Source organism: Neophocaena asiaeorientalis, unplaced genomic scaffold (genome assembly GCF_003031525.2).
Source record: "Neophocaena asiaeorientalis asiaeorientalis breed wild unplaced genomic scaffold, Neophocaena_asiaeorientalis_V1.1 scaffold284, whole genome shotgun sequence".
Taxonomy (NCBI): Eukaryota; Metazoa; Chordata; class Mammalia; order Artiodactyla; family Phocoenidae; genus Neophocaena; species Neophocaena asiaeorientalis.
Window position 1 is genome coordinate 66,804 of NW_020173488.1, and position 21,306 is coordinate 88,109.

The 21,306-nt window shown below is 35.4% G+C and overlaps 1 pseudogene; it reads left to right on the top strand.

The window, feature by feature from the left end:
* The window catches only part of LOC112401223 (small nuclear ribonucleoprotein Sm D3 pseudogene), a 32,385-nt pseudogene extending 25,478 nt beyond the window's left edge, over positions 1–6,907 (top strand).
* The last annotated feature ends 14,399 nt before the right edge of the window (positions 6,908–21,306 follow it).

The following is a 21,306-nucleotide window of genomic DNA, read 5'->3' on the forward strand; positions in this document are numbered from 1 at the left end:
AATAAAAATTTCTGATCTTGAGAAATCTCACTTCAAAACCAAGACATCCAACCTATCTATCCTAGTCCTTTATCTAAATCACAGACTTGAATTAAAAATCACTTTGTTGGTCTTATAGATCTTCTGTTACCATTGATTTTGGCACAATATTGCAATGTGTATTGATAGAACAAAGGTTCTCTGGATGTAACTTTATAACTTTTGTTCATTGCTTCTTGGATAACGAAACTGAATTCAGAGAGATTGGTTAACTCATCTATGGTATATCTCTTACTTGATGGCAGATAGCAGTAAAAGTAGCAACCTACTACGCTAGTTTAATCTTATAAGCAATGTTGGGAAGCAACATGTTGAAGCAACAAGTTCATCATCTAATGAGGATATCCTAGCCCATCCATCTTTTGTGCCACTCAGATCCACTTCTTTGTTCAAGGAGCAACTCCTTCATAATTCTGTTAAGTCTTTCTTTCTGAGAGAAACTTGGAAAAGGAAGGATACTGGGATGGGCTACAAGTCCCAACTCTGCAGTTGATCTCTGAGCTACAACTTATATTTATCACCTCCTTCCTCCACTATCCATTCCAGATTCCTCTCTCCATCTGCTAACACCTGTTAGTCTTAGCTTACCTGTGGGGATGCCACTGAAGTCATCCTCAAGGCGTCTGAGCCCCTTGTCACCATATTTTTAAGGTTGCTTCACTTAAACATTTACCATGATGATCAGGTAAGGGAGTATCAAGAGAAACCAGAGCAGGTTACTTGTGTGTTAGTATACACTTCCCTGCCCTTTGTCATGTAACAGCAGCACTTATTTCCTCCTGTTATCAGGCCAATTACTCCTCCCAAATAACTCTTCTTCATGCCTGCTTGTCTCTGTACATAAAGCAGCTACAGTGACCAGCTGGCCACCAGAGCTTATAGTTCAATGAGACTCTTGTTCCATTTTCAGACACAGGCATCCCTCCTTTGAGAATTTTATAGTTCTTTATGGAATGCTTTTTAATTCCAAATATATTCAAACCTTTGTCCTGCCCCTTTGTGCACCAAGTAGGTGATCAAGTGCACCACCAAAGTATATTTTGGAAAATATACTTTCACCAATGTCTTTCAAGGTTGTGCCTGAGTGAGCATGTAATGCACCTACTTTCCATTTTTCAGCTTGCACAGACTTACTGAGCTAACCTGTGTCTAAGGAACACTTGGCTTTTTTGTTCCTCTGTTAGTTGATCTTAACTGACGTTCCACAGAGCCACGAGTGCGAGCGAAAAGAGAGGAGCTGGTGCAATATGGTGGATGATAGTGGTTTCAGGGCAATGTGCTCATGCTTTCGCTTTCTGTTCTTGCTTGTGCTACCCCAGATGTACTGGTTACATCCTATAATGGACTATTGCTTGCCCTGCCCAACCTTAATGACTTAATGAGCAGAAAGAATTCTGTTCATGATTAGAATTCCCAAATCATGGTCACTTGAAGCCCTGTGTTTGTGTGCTTCATCTATGCTAACTTTCAGAATATGCCAGGGGTTGTTTTTTAAAAGAAGATATGGCCTTACTCCAGATTTCTGGTGTCTTGTATTGTTGTTTTGCCATAAATGCCACACATCTTTTTCCACCACTAATACAATTTTGTCAGATCACAAGTCCCAAGTGGCAGGGCTGCTTACACCAGAGCTTGGACTTTCTTGCTCTGTGTCTCATTAGAAACTGGCAGCCTCAATGTCACTGTAAACATGGCCTTAACCAGTATTACTTAGATGTCAAATACACTGCCTTTATAATGTAAAAAGTTGTACACTGCATTATAATTCCATTACAATTACAGGCAAAGATGTAATAATTTGTCTCATATTTTATAAGTCATGTGTCAAGATGCCCCTAACCACAGAACCCCTAAAGAGGTAAATGGAGTGGTAATGTGATGTAGTGATATTCATAGGGTTCATCCTCCGCCCCCTAGAGTGGATGTATCAACCAAGGCCTCTAACATGCTGGGCATTTATTTCTCCTGTAACCCAGTTAGCGTGTCATCATTATAATGCACCATTTAATGTTCTGCAGGATGTCTAGATGCTCTCAATACCTTTGAACAATATTATTATACATAATATATATTCTTGTCAGTTCCATGTGAATGTAAATTGTGCCTTATCTTTTTTTTTTTTAATGGTAGGGATAGAAAAGAATGCATTCACAAAATCAGTGTCTACATACCATGTCCTAGAGATCATGTAAATTTTCTCTAGTAAAGTTATCACATCTGGCATACTGAATAAAATTGGTGCTACTAAATTGAGTTTGTGCAAGAATAGTATCATCCAGTGTTTGTGGTTCTACTGTAGGATCCATCCTAGTGAATTAAGTGGAGATATCACAGGGATCACCAACCTTGCTTCTAATGTACCTAGGAAAGCAAGGTACCATTTCCTAGGTACCATTCTTCCAGTCCTCCATTTCTGAAACCTGAAGTCATCTCTGAGTCCACCTCTTTCTCTTTCCAATTCTAGATAACTTTTGTGTATTATCTATAATTTTTAATTTTTCTCATCTCAGATTTATTTATATTTTCCTCTTATTCTCAAAGTCACAGCCATTTATTAATCCCTCTATTAACTCTCTTTTGTGGACTATTGCAAAATTTTCCAAATGATTAATTTCCTGACCATCTCTTCTTGTTCCAATAGATTCTCTATTGTTGGCTGGATAACTTTCTTAAAACACAGTTTAAAACATGTTAAACCATCATGTAAGAAAATAAAATCTCATTTATAATAAAATAAATTTTATACCCCCATCTGGCATTTGATACTCTTCATGGTCCATATATAAATAATTCAAGTGTATCACCAGCTTTTCCCTTAAACGCATTCTGTATTAGGTATTACCTAATGCAAACTCAACATGTCATATCTTTTCCGTCACTTTGCTTCTTTCATGATGCCTTCTCTAAGTCAGCCTTTTAAAATAGCTTTTCCTTTGAGATACTATACCATCTATTGGTTAGCACACTAGGCATTATGTATTTGTTATTGTATCTCTGTTTCCTCATCTGTAAAAAATGAGGGAAATAACATTCATCTTACCAATGGAACAGTGTATGTAAATTAATACCTGCAGTGCCTTTAACATATTAAATACTGAAAAAAAATAATGTATTTACCCTTTCTTCTATCTTATACACTTCTACTCATGACAGCAAAGAAAATGATATAAATGACCAGAAAGTTAAGGATACAGAATACAAAATGTTAAAACAGGGAAAATAAAGGAAAAGAGGAGAAATATAATTATTGAATTCTGTATTAACTAAAATAAAATTTGCTTGCTCTTTATATTTTGTGCATACATTTTCTATACTAGTAAGACCAATAGATATGTATTGTTTAAGGATGATGCAGCTCTTTTATATTTAAATGTAGTTTGTATTTGCAACACAATGATGAATTAATATGAAATATCACAATCATTGAGTAAAATATGTTTTAGAAAGGCAAATGATTTCAATAAGTGAGATGCAGCGTATGGATCAGTATGAATCCTAAGAATGAAATCATCTATAATATATTTCAGCTTCTTTTTAAGGATTCTCCGGTGATAATTTGTGGGAGGTAGCATCATCAGAAATTTAACAGTAGTCATTTATGTTAAAAGAAAGGATTTATGATAGGTATATTTTTATTCATGAAATAAGATAAATTGGAATTATCCATCATTACTGTCTAGAAGAGTTTAGTTTATTATAATTTATTTTATAGAGTTCTGTAGGAAATAGAGTTAGCTAGCATACATTTTATTATTAGATTCACATCATTTTTATTCCGTAAGTATCAGCTGCCAAAAATGTAATGTTATGAAAAAGAGACTTGGAATCTATTAAGAAATAAATTTTATTTTAATGTTTCCTACATTTTGTGGTTAAAGTCAAGTTTAAAATATAAATTTAGAAAACACAGTTCTGAATTATTTTCTTAATTGTCACAGTTCAGATCATTTAAAATATCAAATCAGAACTGTGGTTACAAATAACAATTGCTAGATGCAAACACAATGATCTTCTCTAGTGGCAATAATTTGCATAGTATGTGGATTTCATGGTATCAAATATCAACATCATAGTGTTATTCATTTGCTTAATCATTAAAGCAGGCATTTTTGAGCACCTATAATGTGCCTGAAACTATGTTAGAAACTCTGACCAAAAAATTAAAAATAAATTAAAATAAGGACCTTTGACTATATGACTTATTCAAAGATATTTTACTCTAGGAGGCTGGAAAAATAAAAAACAAACAAATTACATACAGATACAGATACACAAAAACACATGCACTGTATATATGCTATAGTAAAGATAAATACATTATGAAAAGCACTGAGAACTCTTCTGGTTCTAATACGAGGTGAAATCTTCCAAAGACAGAAATTAGAGATGGTCATTCTGAACAGAAGAAATTTGATGTTCAAAGACAAAAAATGTAGAGGATCATAAGAAATTCTAGGAGATGCAAGATATTCCATATAGCTATAGCAAGTACTTGCTTTGGGGAATAAAGAAGGAAGGAAGCAGTGATAAGAAGATCTGGAATAGTCAGAGGTGGGAACAGATTTCGATGGTCCTCGTTGCCATGGTGTTACATGCAGATTTTATCATCAATATTGGAGGTAATATTATGAAACTTATAAGATTATTCTGAGAATGAAATAGAGATAAAATATTTAATTTCTACCAGAAAGTTGGGTATGTGCCACTAAAATGCTAGCACAATTTACAGTTGTAAACCAAACATGTTTTCTAATCAAAAGCACTGCAATTATCATTTAAGGAAAGTGAGGATAAGCTGTTAGTGAGGAAAGATGGGCATGGAGGTTGGTCAGGGAGACAAGTTTAAAAATCACTTATAAATTTTTGATGAGAAACAATATAAAATAAATATGAAACTACCACAGTGTAGATAAAGATGTTATATATTGAAGAGGGGCTGCAAGAATTGATAGAAACACAAAGAACAAATTACCCCCTTGAGGCTGAGTCAATGACAGTGTTCTACAAACCTAAATATTTTTATAGCAAAAGCAATATTATTTTATCAATACCTTAAAATTATTCATTAAAACATTTAAATACATTATTATAGTAATACAAATACTATTACTTATATTACTCTCAGTAGGAGGTAGTATGTTATTTAACGCCTGCAAAGACACTGTGAAAGAGGATTATTAACTCTATTCTAAAAATACAAAATTAATGTTTAACAAGCTAGTAACGATGGAACTAGAATTCAACCTCCAATTTGTTACATTTTCAGAGCTTGAATTCTTTTTTTTTTTTTTTTTTTTTTTGCGGTACGCGGGCCTCTCACTGTTGTGGCCTCTCCCGTTGCGGAGCACAGGCTCCGGACGCACAGGCTCAGCGGCCATGGCTCACGGGCCCAGCCACTCTGCGGCACGTGGGATCTTCCCGGACCGGGGAACGAACCCGCGTCCCCTGCATCGGCAGGCGGACTCTCAACCACTGCGCCACCAGGGAAGCCCAGAGCTTGAATTCTTAACTCCTATGTTGCTGCCTCTGCATTAGACTCCATTCAAATTTTTTATGATGAGTTTAAAATTCAAAGGTGAAAAACTCAAATTCTAATTAATTTCTATTTGTTATTCACTGATCAATAAAACTCTAGTATTATCAAATCAGATTATATTTCTACAGTCTACGTTTTTGGGCACAAATACATTTTGAGAATATAGAAAGTCGTCAAAAATGTCATCAAGTCAAAAGGATTTTTGTGTTTGCTTTTGGTCTATATATTGATAATTCCTTTTCTTGTGTCTTAATGTTGTTTCCTTCTGGACTTCTTGGACTAGTTTATGATTTCAGTAACATTGCTCTAGAGTTCATCATTTTTCTACTTTTAAAATTAGAGAGACTTCTAATCACTGCCATCCTTCAATAGGTGACCCTCCTTCTAACAGGCATTGCCCTCAAACTTTTCTGGCATCCTCATGGTGTCTTGGAGAACCTGACAACTTTAGAAGCAGTTACATGCAGTGACCAGTCATGATTCATTTGGCTGGAAATTCTGGTGTCATTTTTGCAACTAGGTACAAGAGGGCAAAAATTCTCTACTTTTACAGTTTGCACTTTGGTAGATTAACTAAAGAGCAAAGATGCCAGTGAATGAGGTGACACATCTACTTTTATAATCATGTCAAATTAGAGAAATATAGGCCACTAATGTGTGATTTATAGAAGTATATTCTTAGGAATATTTTATCTTGAGGTTTCCTTGATTTCAGTTTGTTCATAGAGTACAGCATTTGCATATCTTATATAGATCCAGATATATCCTGATAGTATATTAATAGAATGGGCTCTTAATACATACTGAAGATACAATAGAAGTACCAAATAGGGAGAGCTACATGAGACAAGCTCACTCATTCTAGAAGAGGATAGATTGTTATATTTTGGCTCAACACAGAGTTCATGAAGTGGCTTCTAAGAGTTTGCATTTGTCATATGCTTACTCTGAGTGTCTTTGCTTCTTATCATATAGATCCTTGCATAGCAGCCCCCTACCCATGCACACACCACTCTGTCCAAGAAGCCTCCAGATTCTCAAGATACACAGAAAAGGGCTTTGAAAATGCAACTTATGGCAGAGCACATCACAAAATTCTTATTAAAATAAGGCACAGAAATAGTGATAATTGACATGCACTTTCATCATAATAGTCTACTGTGATACTATCTCCTTATGATGTCTTTATCTCTCTTTCTTCCTCCTTAGGATCTGGAATCAATGACTGCCATGCAAGAGTGGAACATGAAGGAATTGACAGTCCAACATCCTTCCCTGGAGGCTGAGAACAAGATAAGATGGAAAGTAGGGTTGAGTGGGGAATGGGAGTAGGCAATTCAAGAGTAGAACAGACTAGTGGATCTCAAGGGTAGGAGAAGTGTAGCACATAAATAGAGTAGATATCACGAGATACAAAGGATCATGCATAGGCCTAATATCTACTGTGGATGAAAGCAGAATATATCACTCTCTCTCTTTCTTCTTCTCTCTCTCTCCTTCTTGTTCTCTCTCTTCTTTTCCTGAGAGGAAGTACATAATTATGTATTAGATCATGAAAATTTAATATAAAACTGTGTTGCCAGTTTGACTACTTCTTAGTGACTTGGGTAAATACATAGCCTCTCTTTGCCTCAGTTTTCTCATCCATAAAATGGGTAGAATGATAATCTCATACTCATAGGGTTGTTGCTGTGATTAAATGAGTTAATACTAGTAAAATATTTAGAACAATGCCTGGTAATTATAAGCATTATAAAAATTTAAATTATAATTATTATTTCACACATTTGCTTGTCCAGGTTTTGTTATCCTCTCCTACGTATTTGGAATTTCTGAGTATTTGTGACAAGTCCTCTCAAATCTCCTGCCTGAACAGTCATCCCAGGTAAGAAGCAATGCTACCTAGGGCCTGGTAACTTTAAGGCAATTAACCACCAGAATGTTGGATTCCCTGGGACTATAAATCATGTGAAGATGTCCCCTTATGTTATGATTTTTAAGGCCCCAGAATCTGGCAGTCTTCTCTCTAAAAACAATTTGCCTTTGTATCTGAAATTTCCATCATTAGAGTGGGTGACCATTCTAATATTTTAACACACAGGATGACTATGTAATTTTACGTCCAAACTGGAGCACTTTTGTGAGTAAAAGAGCATATTATGAATAACTGTACTGGGAAAATCAATGCATAAGGTATGGTCACACTAGGATTAAATCTCTCTCCAGAGGTCCCTGTTAAAACACAAATATGGTACCTGTAAGGGGAAACCTAATTTGTTCACGTAACTTATCAGATTGACTTGTCAGTGAGCAGAACCCAGAAGAAATAGAATTTAGAATAGGCAAGCCTTGATCTGGTGTAGAGATGCTTGGTAAAAATACAGAGCAGTGAGTTTATGAAGAGGTAAGTTCAGTAAAGGTGCTCATGTGAGAGATCTTGAAATAAAGGCTTCAATCAGGGATCAAAAAAAGAGGGAGGAAGGTAAAAGAATAATCTTGAGATAAGAGAGTTTGAAGACCACCTCTACCACTTCACAATTTAACCTAGAACAGATCCTGGATTTGGTTAGCAACTCTCTGACCAATCTGACTCTAAGGCCAGGCCTCACCTTAAATACACTTCCAGATTCATGAATCTTAAACTCAGTGTTTGAATGAGTTCTTTTCTAAGTGGGTTAACTAATTTGTATTTTATGCAACACATTTTAGGTCAGGTCTGAGGAGCTCAAATTGCTTTCCTCATTTAAACTGCCTTCAGGCACGCACTCATATGTATTTCCTGATAAACTTATACTTCCCATGGCCTTATTTAAAGATAAAAAAAATTAAAAAAAAAGAACTTGGTTTAAAATAATGGTGAAGAAAAAAAAGGAAAGAGAGAGAGAGAAAGAGATGCTCCATTTATTTTACTTGAAACCGACAATATGAATACTAATTATCACAAATTAGGAAAATATGAAGTAAGATAAAGTGAGAAGAAGACTATAGATAGTAACAGAATTTTGCATATCTTTGGACAACTGGCCTTGTACCTCCTAAGAACTCTAAAAGAAACATTTCATCAGATCAGTTAAACAGACAAGGAAGACATTTTTCAAGATTATTGCAATCAGGGAGAGAGATTACATTCAAAGCCACTAAAGCAGAAGGCGGAGTGATTTTTAAAAGGTAGAGTGAGATAATGGAAGAGTACTGGAGGATATTAAATGGGAGGTTAGTCAATGTGCTTAGGCCATCTGTGTTTGCTAATTGTCACTTATTGAAGTTAAGCTCCTACCCTCCCACAGAACCTAGAGACAGGGAACCTTTCTTGATTACATTTCAAAGAGAAGGCTCCCAGGTCCTTGAGAAAGACATTTCTGGACTGCAGAAGATTTATATCTCAAAGAGGAAGAAAAAGAATCTATAGTTGTAAGTTTTCTAAAACTCTAAGAAAAGCAAGGTCAAGAAGAAGCCTGCCTGAAGTTTAGTCAAGCCAAGGGGACTGTAAGATTATCTTGGTCAGACCTACTGGTAGTGTGTTTAAATATTACACTAAGTGTTCATGGTTTCACATTACCTTACCTTCCTTCTCTGATGAAGCAGACAAATAGAAGGGTAAAAGAAATCAACAAATGCATATAATCATACAATCACATACTCAAAGTACTATTTAATTTTTTTTTTTTTTTTGGCTGCATGGTATGTGGGATCTTAGTTCCCCCACCAGGAATAGAACCTGTGACCCCTGCAGATGAAGCTTGGAGTCTTAACCACTGGACCACCAGGGAAGTCCCATTATTTAATATTTTTATATTATTTTAACTCTCTCCACATTTTGAGACCATCTCCTAAAATAGCTTCCCTTTATAAGTTTCCAGATCATCTTTTGCTCACCCTGCCTGTGTCCTCAACTCTAGCAGTATCCTCTATTTTTTATTACTTGGGTGGCTGTTTATGAATGGATGTGAAAAATAAAGACACACTACAGTAAACCTCTCATGATAAAACCATTTGTCAAGAAAACACAGCAGACACATATTTCACTAAAAGGACACAAACTAAAGCCTTCATAAATTTTGAAAATAAACATTTATAATTAAAAGAAATGGTTACACTACAGAAAAAGTCCCTAATATAGATATCATTCACAAAGGAATCTCAAAGATAATTGAGCATGTTGCTCCATATCTGGGAAAATTTTACTCTAAATTAGACCATGATTTTAACTTTCACATTTCAGACAAGGTTAGATCAGAACTGTCAATTGAAAATAAGTAAATAAATAAATACAAAAAAACCCACATACAATGTGAGAGCTGTGAGTTTCAGTTTTATCTGAGGACTTACTTAGGACTATGGCCTGGGAGACAGCCTATTGGATAGCTCTGAGGAACTGCTCCAAAGAGGTAAGGGGGGAGGTTGGTATATGTGTGCTTTTGGTGAAGGGGGTATTTGCAATCAAGCACACATCTCAGTAGAAGGTTGCTTCTAGTCAGGAGAAGATGTCTCTGTTAATGATTTTAGTGCTTTCCTAGTTATGAGAAGATGCAAGAAACTGGGTTCATAATATTTTCTCCTGAAAATATCTAACTGAAGGCCTGTTCTGCCAGTTTTTCCAGAGCACCGAGTCCTTCATTTGTGACCTCTGCCCTGAACACATTTCAGGATGTGTTGAAGGTCAGTGACTTCAGCGGCTAGTGACTTCATTCTTGCAGCACCAGATGGCAAGTGACAATTGTTTTGTTGTCAGAAATATATATTGCAAAAAAACATGAGGCACTCTGAACCCTAACTTTGTATTTTACATTAGTCATAATGCCTCAGTTTCACCTTTGGCTGTAAATAGTCATCTTTAATAAAATAATACTTCTATTGAAGTATTTTTAATCTGAAATTTGCAAAGCACCAGTGTAAGGCCTGGCATCTTATATTTTTATACAGAGAGATATCAAATATTCACTGAGTACCTATTATGTCCCCAGCATTGATACAGGACATTAGGGTATATTAAATAATGACAAATCTCTACCTTATACTGATCTTTTCTTACAAGCTTTTAACTGTGCTCAAAAAATGGCTAATGTTTACTTATCCAAGACATATTAAGTATTGAAACAGGATTATATGTTGTGATAGATGCAGAAGGGAGTCAAATATGAAATGCTTCAGTCTAATGAGTTCCTATGATAAAAGGAGCATTGGGTCTCTCCCTTTAGTTAATATATCATTTGCAACCAATCAATTACTGAGTTTCTAGTATATATCAGCCACGGTGCTAGGAGCTGGAGATATTATATCAGCCACGGTGCTAGGAGCTGGAGATATGAATATAATCCCTTCCTGATGAAATCCTTTAACCTGGGAACAAATAATTCAAAATAATTTGATAAATATAACAGTAGACATATAGGGGAACATGGTCTTTACATGAAGAGTAGGGGTATCTATCTCAGATTAGGGGTAGAAAACTGTAAGAAAAAGTGCCCTGATTGGATAATTCCTTACCTAATTTTTAAAAGATGCTTATTATTTTTCTAGGTGACAGAAGAAAGCATAAGTAAAGGAATGAAAGTTTGGGGCAGCATACCTTAGGAACAACATGAGTACAGGGTAAAATTCTGCCTCTGTTCAGAGCTAAATAGCTGACATCTTCCATAGTGGATACTCAATTACTGTGTGATGAATGAAGTCCTGCATGGATGAGTGAATAAATGAATGAGGTGACAGCATATGCAAAGAAATTGAAGCCATGTTCTGATGAGAAGATATAATTTTCTGGGCAGATTCTGGCAGGGATCAGGCTGGAGAGGAAGATAGGAAGCATACCACTGATACCGTGTGCTAAACCAAAGAGTACATTTAGTTTAGGAACTGCTAGAGAAGGAGGAGTCAATATAGAAGAGGGGTATCTGAGTAGTCTGTTCTAAGGTGATTAGGTTTCAGATACATCCATAAAGTGGAGAAAGCCTTCTACAAAACTGTTGAGGATTTAGATTATTAATAATGTCATGAGGTTTCCAGAGGGCACAGGAAGAAGGGATAGGAGTGAGCATTAATGGTCAATGAACCAGGGCTGAATAAATCTGGGCAGTGAGGTGGTGAGATAAAGATACTGAACTGAAGTAAGGGAAGATGGTGCTTTCCTTTTCTTAATGACGTGGGATACAAGGTAGAAGATCTGTTTGGGACTGACCTCAGATTTCCCCAAAGTGATTCAATCCTTTAATGTTCAAGAATTAATAGTGTCTAGTCACAGAAGGTATTAAGTGCCAGAATGATGGAGTTTGACTCAAATGTCTTTGAATAGGAAATATAGGGTCAGACTTTACAGGGCATTCAAGGAAGAGATAAGATAAACTCTTCTGGTAACAATAGCTAAGCTTACATGGCATTTACTACATGACATGCATTCACTTATCTTATGCATATTAATTCCTTTCATACTTGCCACAGTGCTAGGGAATAAGTATTTTGATTTCTTCCATTTTACTGATTAGAAGATTTAGTACCAGCTGATGAGCAACTGGCTCAAGGTCATACAGGTGGTAAGTGAAGAGTCTGAAAACACTGTACTTTTGAATCCTGATCCTTGCTGCAAGTGGAAGAAACTTTAAACTACCTTTGTCTTTGTTAATGAAAACCCTGAAATATTAAAATTAAAAACAGAAGTTTCACTCCTTTGTATAAAAGCAAACTCTTTCTTTTCTTCCTAAAATCAAAACCTGGTATTTCCATTTACTGTGTAAGCTCTAAACCTTGGAAGACATTTTTTACTCTAATCATGTTTTTAACATCTAGATATACATTCCAAATGGTACATGCACAAAATCTTGGTTTGCTTCATTGTTAAAATGAATGAATAATAAATAATAAATAATTCAAGCATTGGAAATGATGGCTGCTAATGGAGGACCTCACAGTAGCAGTACAGGGCTGTTTACTAAACCATATCCTCACATACAATATGGGATACATTGTGTTTAGGAATTTACCCTCCTCTGTCACATATAGCAGTTGCTTGGGGTTCTGTCATTGTATTATTACCAGCACTGCTGCAATAGCTGTAAGCATAAACTGCACCTAGCTTTGCAATAAATTTTCCATACTCACTGAGGAAGTCAGCAGTATAGTTGAACTCAGACTGGTGGTAAAAAGACCAGGTTTGTCAACTGTGACTATGACAGGCCGTGAAACTAGAGCAAAGCTGCAGCTCCTGGTACATGATATTTTCTAAAACAAAGAAAACCAAAAAAGGTAGAGCATTTTAAGACAACACTGAAAATGACATCTGGCATTCACTGCATCCCCGGGGATTACCTTTGCTTCTCTTCTTTTCCTCCTTTTCCCCTTAGCTTTCTATTTCTATTCTCTGTCTTAGTGTGGTGCTTAACCCTTCAGTTTACATTTCAGTGCCATGTCATGAAACCTGAAGAAGACACATATATACATATCTAAGATTTTTTAATAAAACATCCGTTTCTCCTTGAAAAATCACTGTTAATTTTTTAGTTTCAATTTACTTATAATTTTGACATATTTTGTCAGGTTTTTCCATTTATAATTAATAGACAGCCAAATTATAGATCTTTCATCTAAATTTTTGCTCAGCACTTAAGCACTTTCTAAATCATGCCTCATGTTTTACTTTGTGATTTATTAACTAAGAGAAGACTAACTTTTTGAAACTGGAAAAAAAATCTTTAACATCTACTGACCTTCATTGTACTAAACAAGGCAAATTTCAGAAAATAATAAAGCAATCGATATCAGTTTTTTAATAAAGCAGCTAGTCAGTTTTCATTTGAGAAAAATGCATTACCTTTTTCAGGGGTAGTAAAATTCAGATTGTATTTTAAGCTTCCATGTTTACAAAGGAAATGTATTAGAAAGAAGTTGGATTAGTCTCATTCTTTCTCTTTGGAGAAGAGATGTACATTTGAAAGTGCTATAGTCCTACTGCATTTTCTTTGTTGTTCCAGTTATAAGATGAAAATGATATGAATATATTTTAAAATTTAATAATATTATATTTCTGTTATTTAATGCTGTTCACCATTAATTCTCATCCTCCTCTCCTCCTGGGCACAAGTAGATATTACTTATACCCATATTCTTGAGTATTGCCAAATATTTTCCTTTGAGCAATGATGTCTGCCTACAAGTTACAGCCCTCCCTCTTCCACTTTTGCAGTAATCATAGTAGTTGATAGAGAGTTGGCATATGGTTAAATCAGTCCAGAATTCTGTGCCATAAAATGGAATTCAGCTGTCCTGGAGAGTCACTCAAGCTTGACACGGCAAAGCATGAGCAAGAAATAAACTTTGGCTCTAATGTAACTGAGATTCTGGTATTGCTTGCTACCAAAACGTAACATAGCTTATTCTGAGAGAAAAAATAAAACATCCTGAGCTCAATTAAATACTACATAAAGATATAATGTGTAACAGATACATCTCTTAAGGTAGTTGTATATGATTGGCATCAACAAACGAGCATATTAAAAATAATATGCACGTGCATACTTGAAAAACACTTTAAGGTACAACCAATAATGATTAACATAACGTGTGAATATTCTTAAAAGGATGAAACTACAGAAGCAAATTGTACTCATTTGAGACTTAATGAACTAAAACACCTATGCATGCGTGCACACACACACACAGAGTTTGTCACCACTGGTACTTAAATAAAGAAGGGTCACATCAACTTCAGTAAGTGGTGGTAGGAGAGAGAGAGAGAGAGAGGAGAGAAATGAATGAGGCAGTATAAACACTGTGGAAAGGCTCCTGATCATATCCCTATACCTAGAAGTCACATTGGTATAGAGAACAAAATTCTGATGAATAGCTTCAAATCTGAAAATCAGCAGTCTTCATGGATATCCTCATTACATCGTCTCTCCTGTAACTAGGTAATAGAAGAAACAGCTTTGTGGAAGAAACTGGTGAAACATGGAAAGTAAATAACTGGGACAACTCTCTGGTAAGTCAAAGCCCCAGTGCTATACATTGAGTTGTGTTATAAATCCAAAGCCATGAAATGCATATTGAAGCAGGATATACACAGTCCTAACTAAACAAATATATCATTGGCCTAAAGTATTTAACAAATCCTCAAAATCAAAAGCACATGTAAAGCAATTATACTCCAATAAAGATGTTTAAAAAGAAATCAAAAGCACATCATTGATAATATAATGAAGGGTATACTGTAGCTGACAATAGAGAGCTTGTCCTGCATTCCGAAATTCAAAGCAAAATTCTAAACACCAAAATACATGATTGTTAAGATTTTGCCAAACATAGAACAATTTGACATCCAGAGGGAAAAATAAGTAAAAAAGAAAGAAAAAGGAAGGTAGATGCACAATTTCTCCAAATTTTCTTTCTTTCTCTTCCTTCCTTCCTTCCTTCCTCCCTCCCTCTCTCCCTCTTTCTTGTTTTCCTTCTTTCTTTCTTTCTTTCTTTCCAATTACAAAAGATAACAGAAGAGTTGACAAAGAAGTCCAAGACAGTTACACCTTAAATGTTACCATTTAAATCAAAAGACAGACATTCTCAAATTTGAAAATAGTCAGGAATAGAAAACATAGAAGTTCTTCTTTAAACAAAACAAAAAGGCATAATTCTTGGTAGGAATTTAAAGTGGTTCAGCCATTTGGCAAAACAGTTTGACAGTTCCTCTAAATGGTAAACATGGAGTTACCATATGACCCAGCATTCAGTTACTAGGTATGTACCTAAGAGAAATGAAAACATATGTCTATACAAAAAACAAATACACAGATATTCACAACAGCCTTATTCAAATTAGACGAAATCTAAAGACAACCTAAATATCTGCTGATGAATGGATAAACAAAATTTAGTATATACATACAAAAGTATATAATTTGGCAATAAAAATAATGAAGTATCAATAAATGCTATGTCATGGATGAACCTTGAAAACATTCTGCTAAGTGAAATGAGCGAATCAAAAATTATAAATAATGTATTATGCTATTTGTGTGAAATTTCCATATTAGGCAAATGCATAGAGACAGAAAGTAGGTAAGTGTTTGCCTAGAGCTGGTGGTGTGTGGAAAAAGGAGTTGGAGTGAAGAATGAGAATGGGAAATGACTGATAGTACGTACAAGATTTCTTTGTAAGTTGTTGGAATATTCTAAAATTATATAGTAGTGATGGTTGCACAACTCTGTGAATATACTAAAAACTACTCATCTGTCTGCACATTTTTAAAAATTTATTATTTATTTATTTATTGGCTGTGTTGGATCTTTGCTGCTGCATGCGGGCTTTCTCTAGTTACAGCAAGCGGGGCTACCCTTCATTGCAGTGCATGGGCTTCTCATTGTGGGGGCTTCTCTTGTCGCTGAGCACGGGCTCTAGGTGCGCAGGTTTCAGTAGTTGTGGCATGCGGGCTCAGTAGTTGTGGCTCGTGGGCTCTAGAGGGCAGGCTCAGTAGTTGTGACACATGGGCTTAGTTGCTCTGCAACATGTGGGATCTTCCCAGACCAGGGATCGAACCTGTATCCCCTGCATTGGCAGGCACATTCTTAACCATTGTGCCACCAGGGAAGTCCCTAAAATTACATTTATTTCTTATATAATTAATTGTTAAATTTAAGATGGTAACATAGTTTATAAGCTATAGGGTTATATGAAAAAGTTAGAATAAAACAACACAATAGTACCTCTATCTGCATATATAGACATTTCTAAAGTCAACTGAGTTGACATTACTTTTATATTTAGTAAATTTTTCATAACTGGAAGTTTACCAAAACAGGTGAATGGAATACTAAACCTAGCATCTTTAAAAAACATTGCTTTTTAAACTATTTATTTTCTTGCCCTCACTTTCCCTCCATTTTCTCCACTAATCAGCCCTCACTATTTTTCTATTCAGTTTGAATGGCCTAGCATTTAGAACTTAAACATAATTTATAACCTTTCTGGAGTAGCCATCTTACAATCATGTGGTGGCAATTAATCTGCAGATAATTAATGACCCTGGATGCATATAGCCTTAATTAAAAATGTTCTTTGGCATAGAGAAATGAGAGTAATAAGAAACAGAATTTCAATGAAGTTTTAAAACTGAGTATTTTAGACTGCTTGCAATGGTTCCTTCATGAAAAATAAAGGGAAAGCATCTAAAACCAAAGAGTAATATTGTAATAGACATGTATATTATATATTACATATGTATAATGAATGTATGTGTATACATATAATGTATGTATATACATGTGTGCTTACATCTATGCACATACGTACATTTATATGCATTTGTATACAACAAGAAGTTACATTTCAATTTTTTTTTTTTTTTTTTTTTTTTTTTTTTGCTGTACGCGGGCCCCTCACTGCCGTGGCCTCTCCCGCCACGGAGCACAGGCTCCAGACGCGCAGGCTCAGCCACTTTGAGGCATGTGGGATCCTCCCGGACCGGGGCACGAACCCGTGTCCCCTGCATCGGCAGGCAGACCCCCAACCACCGCGCCACCAGGGAAGCCCTCATTTCAATTTTTTAATGTTGTAGAAGAATGAATGTATTCACAGAATTAAGTAGGATTTTTAATTGAGGAAGGCTACTCACTTTGGATTCCTGACCTAGCGTTTAATGGTAAATTGAAAAATAGGAAGAGGAAAATAGACCAGATTGCCACATACCCCCCTAAAGTATAATCCTAAGAGCTCATCCTTGACTTGCTTTGATAAAATTTATTTACAACTGTACTACAATTTCTCATAATGTCCACAGTTGTGGACAAAGAGCCCAGGATTTCTTGAGAAGTCAAGTGAGCCTATGTTGGTTAAATGCTTACAATGGAAATAGATCAGGCCTAGGTCCTCCTTTAAGTCCATGAAGAGAGAAAGACAATCTTATTTCTTGAAAAGTGCATATATTCTTATATAAAAATACCCTAAAACACGCACATATGTGTGAATGAAGCAGGAAGAAACAATTCTAAACAAATCTGCTTCTGTAAGAGGATGATTTTTTTCTGATAAACCAAATTTTTCAACACAAAAGTAGTAGTTTATCTTTAGTTGTCTAAACACAGTAGAGATAGTAATAAGAAGAAATTGATTTTTAAAAACTCAACAGAAATATTGACTACATTTAAGTTGGCATTTTTAATAGAAACTAAGATAAAAGTACCTTTAAATTCTGCTAGTACAATTTTGAGTGTGGTAATATTTAAATATTTTGCATTATGGTTTAGTCAGGGCCAAATTCTTCTTTCCTGAAGTAGTGCCCTAGACAAATATTTAACCACCAAAAACAAAAATTAAGACAACAAAATGTTCTTTAGGCAGTCTCTTACTTTATGATTGGGGAATAAATATTTCTATTTTGTAGAACACCCAGTATAGCTTTAGAGGTGGCATCTATAATGTTATCAAACAGTAATAAACAGAAGTTCTTATTAACCCTACCTCTGCTCACATATATTCATTGTGATAATTACAAAGATCAAAGAATAAATTGTAATATCGCAAGCTGTAACTTTTTACCTTTTCAAGACCAACATTTCAACAGAATCTTCAAATCAAATTCTATTGTGTTTACATTGCCCATGGATGATGAAAATACCCTTATTTCCAAGTCACTTATCCATATACAAATGTTTGTGCAGCAAGCTTCACTATCACAAGAAACAATAAGATCACTGAATTTCTAACCTTTCAGCATGCTTCGGGACTCTCCCTGTGTTTAACAAAAGGGCTGAGGATCAATATTTCATTTACCTTCCTAAATTTGTAGATAATTTTATTATATGACACTTGCATAGCAGTTCAAGAAACAGTCACAAATACACTCACTTTTTTTAACCTGAATTGTAAGTTCTGTCAATAGATTATCTTTCTTTTCTGTTGATATTCACCAGCATGCTTTGAATGTGACCTTCTCTTCCTGATCTCCATATAATGATTTCTGAGTGTGTGTGTGTGTGTGTGTATGTGTGTGTGTGTGTGTGTGTGTGTGTGTGGTGTTCTACTTTATATCTTAACATATCAACTGTTTTATGGCAATTTGGTCTATTTTCCTCTTCCTGTTTTTCAGTTTCCCATTAAATGCCAGGTCAGGAATCCAAAAAGAGTAGCCTTCCTCAAAAATGCTGGTGCTTTTAGCAAATTTAAGAAATCAATTTTGATTAGAGGCCCCAGTAAAAAACAGCCTCTTATGCAGGTTATCAATTAAAACTGAAGACACATTAGCCTTGACTGCTAATAGAAGAATATTCTTCTATAGAAAAGCCTCTTTATATATTAATTAACTTGCTTTTTAATTCCTTAAAAAATTGATATTTTAAAATCTTTCCATGTGTCAGACACAGTTAAATTACAAGAGAATATGGCCTGGGGGGCTTTCTTCCGTTCTGAGAGATGTGAGGGAGAAACCTTTTAACACGTGTCTCATGAAATTTGGCTCAGTTAAGTCTGAGGTCTCTCAAGAGCCTGCAGTATTAATAGAAAGTAGAATACTGATGCCAAATGAGTCAGGGAAGGGAGAAAGAGGAGAACTGGTCCTTACACGCCTGTCAACTCTCATAATGGGAATAACAGCTTGATAATATGTATGATCAGACAGCAAAATTTAAGAGTACTATGTACCTTTGTCATTTTAATTGAGTTGTTTTACATCGTAATTCACTCACAAAAGGTAAAATATACAAGAGAAGATAAAAGCAGGTACATATTGTCCCCTTCAGTGGTAAAGTAGAATAGAGGACTGACTTTCCCCACCCCCTCCCCTGTACAATCATTAAGTTAAATGGCACATATGTATCACCACCCTTGAGGAAGATCCATTTTTATGGAATGATCTTCATCTTGACCCACTCAGTAAAAAAATTGAATTCACTGTATTACCATTCACATTTCACATTTTACAGATTCAGGAACTAAAGGGCAATTATGTCAAGCAGCTTACAGCCACTGCTAGAAGTCTGACTAGAAATCAGGTCATTTTACCATGATTTATAATTTGGATTTATGAAGAGAGAATATGTAGCATAAATGCTCATATTATACTATAGATATATAAAATATGCTAACTGGCCATGGGTGAACTGCTCATCATGGTGTCGTACCACAATGCAAATTTATAATCGTTCATGAACGGAAGCTATTTATTTATTGTTCTGTCACTGTTTAGCTTTGGGGCTGGATCGGGAGATGTACTGTTTAAAAGAGCTTTAGTTGTGCTGATGGGGAAATCTAATCTTCATGAGACAGAGTGATTTTTCTATTTTTTTCTTTGATATACGCCTAGAGCTTAGACTGATGCTTCCTCTATAGTTGGCACTCAATACATATTGATTAAATAAATGAGACATAGTCTGCATCATCAAATCATTCTATTTTGTTCTTGCTAGAATAACAAGCAACAGGGTAGAAAGCACGATCAATAGTGCTTATCTCTTTTTAGCAGTATCTTCCTCCCCCTCTCCTGTAGGACTGCCCTTGACACACTACCTGCCATCATCTCGCCCAGGATTATGCCTGAATATTAGCTTTGACTGCCAGGCACAAGCTGAGGAAGAAATCAGACAGAAATGTATTTTTTTTTATACTTTCCCCATTCCACCACACACAATTTCACCCCTGGAAATATCTTCAAAAGAGCAAAGTGGATATCACGGAGGAATTTTTTTTTTTTTTAGTAAAATCTGCACATGGCTGAATTGGAGGAGGTAATTGAGAGGATGTGATTGCCGGTTGATCTTAGTGTAGAATCTGGACAATCAGATTCTGTCTTTGGAATGTTTGTTCCATTTGCTTTCCCTGCAGTAGAAGATGCCCAAGGACACAGCCTTGAGATGGCCATGTGATGTTAAGACCATTTGGATGGTAAATGTGACAGAACCCAGTTAAGTTCTCTATATAAACTTTAAGATTCTGGCAGGCGGGTGTGGCAATCTACTGGCCTTGCAGCCGCCCAAGACAAGCTTCATGTATAAATTCCCTTGCTTATTAAACCTGCCACCTGCAATCCGGAGTGGTCTGCCTCCTTCTTCAGTTTTGCCTCTAAGGGGTCCAGTTTGCAAACCAATAGGCTAATACATAAACTAGGAGAAAAAGAAAGAGAAAAAATACTAATAATACCAATAATTAGTATTAATTGCATGATACATTATAGTAAACTCAGATCATAAAAAGATTTCATACTAAACCCAAATAATCACATTTCTTTGTGAGATTGTTTTGTCCCAAGATAACGTTAACAACAACAAAAATATAACCAAAAATATAGCCTATTGGAACAAAATAAAGCTCATGGTGAGCAATTCAACTTATGACTCAATATTCAAAATTCTATTTTATAAGCATGTTCCCTTTTGGAATTTCATTATTGCTCTATAGTTTGTATTTATTTTTTATGATATTTTAATGTTACTTTCAACAATATATTATAGATCATTAAATCTAATAATAATCAGATGCCTAGAGTTAATTTTTGAAAAAACTTTTGGCAGTTATTATATTAAAACTTTACATGTATTATCTTCAAATGGAATAAAAAAACATTTTGAGACATTATTCTCTTTAAAGGCACATCTTGTTTGCCCTAGTCAGAGAATCATGCACTCATGCAATTAAACGAGGCAATTGTTACCTGACTAAATAGATGAAACACATACTGAGCGAACTTCAAAAACAGGTGGGCCAGTTTAATCAGTTTAAGGAACTCATCCAGAACCTTTTGCCAATCTTATCATTGTGTAGC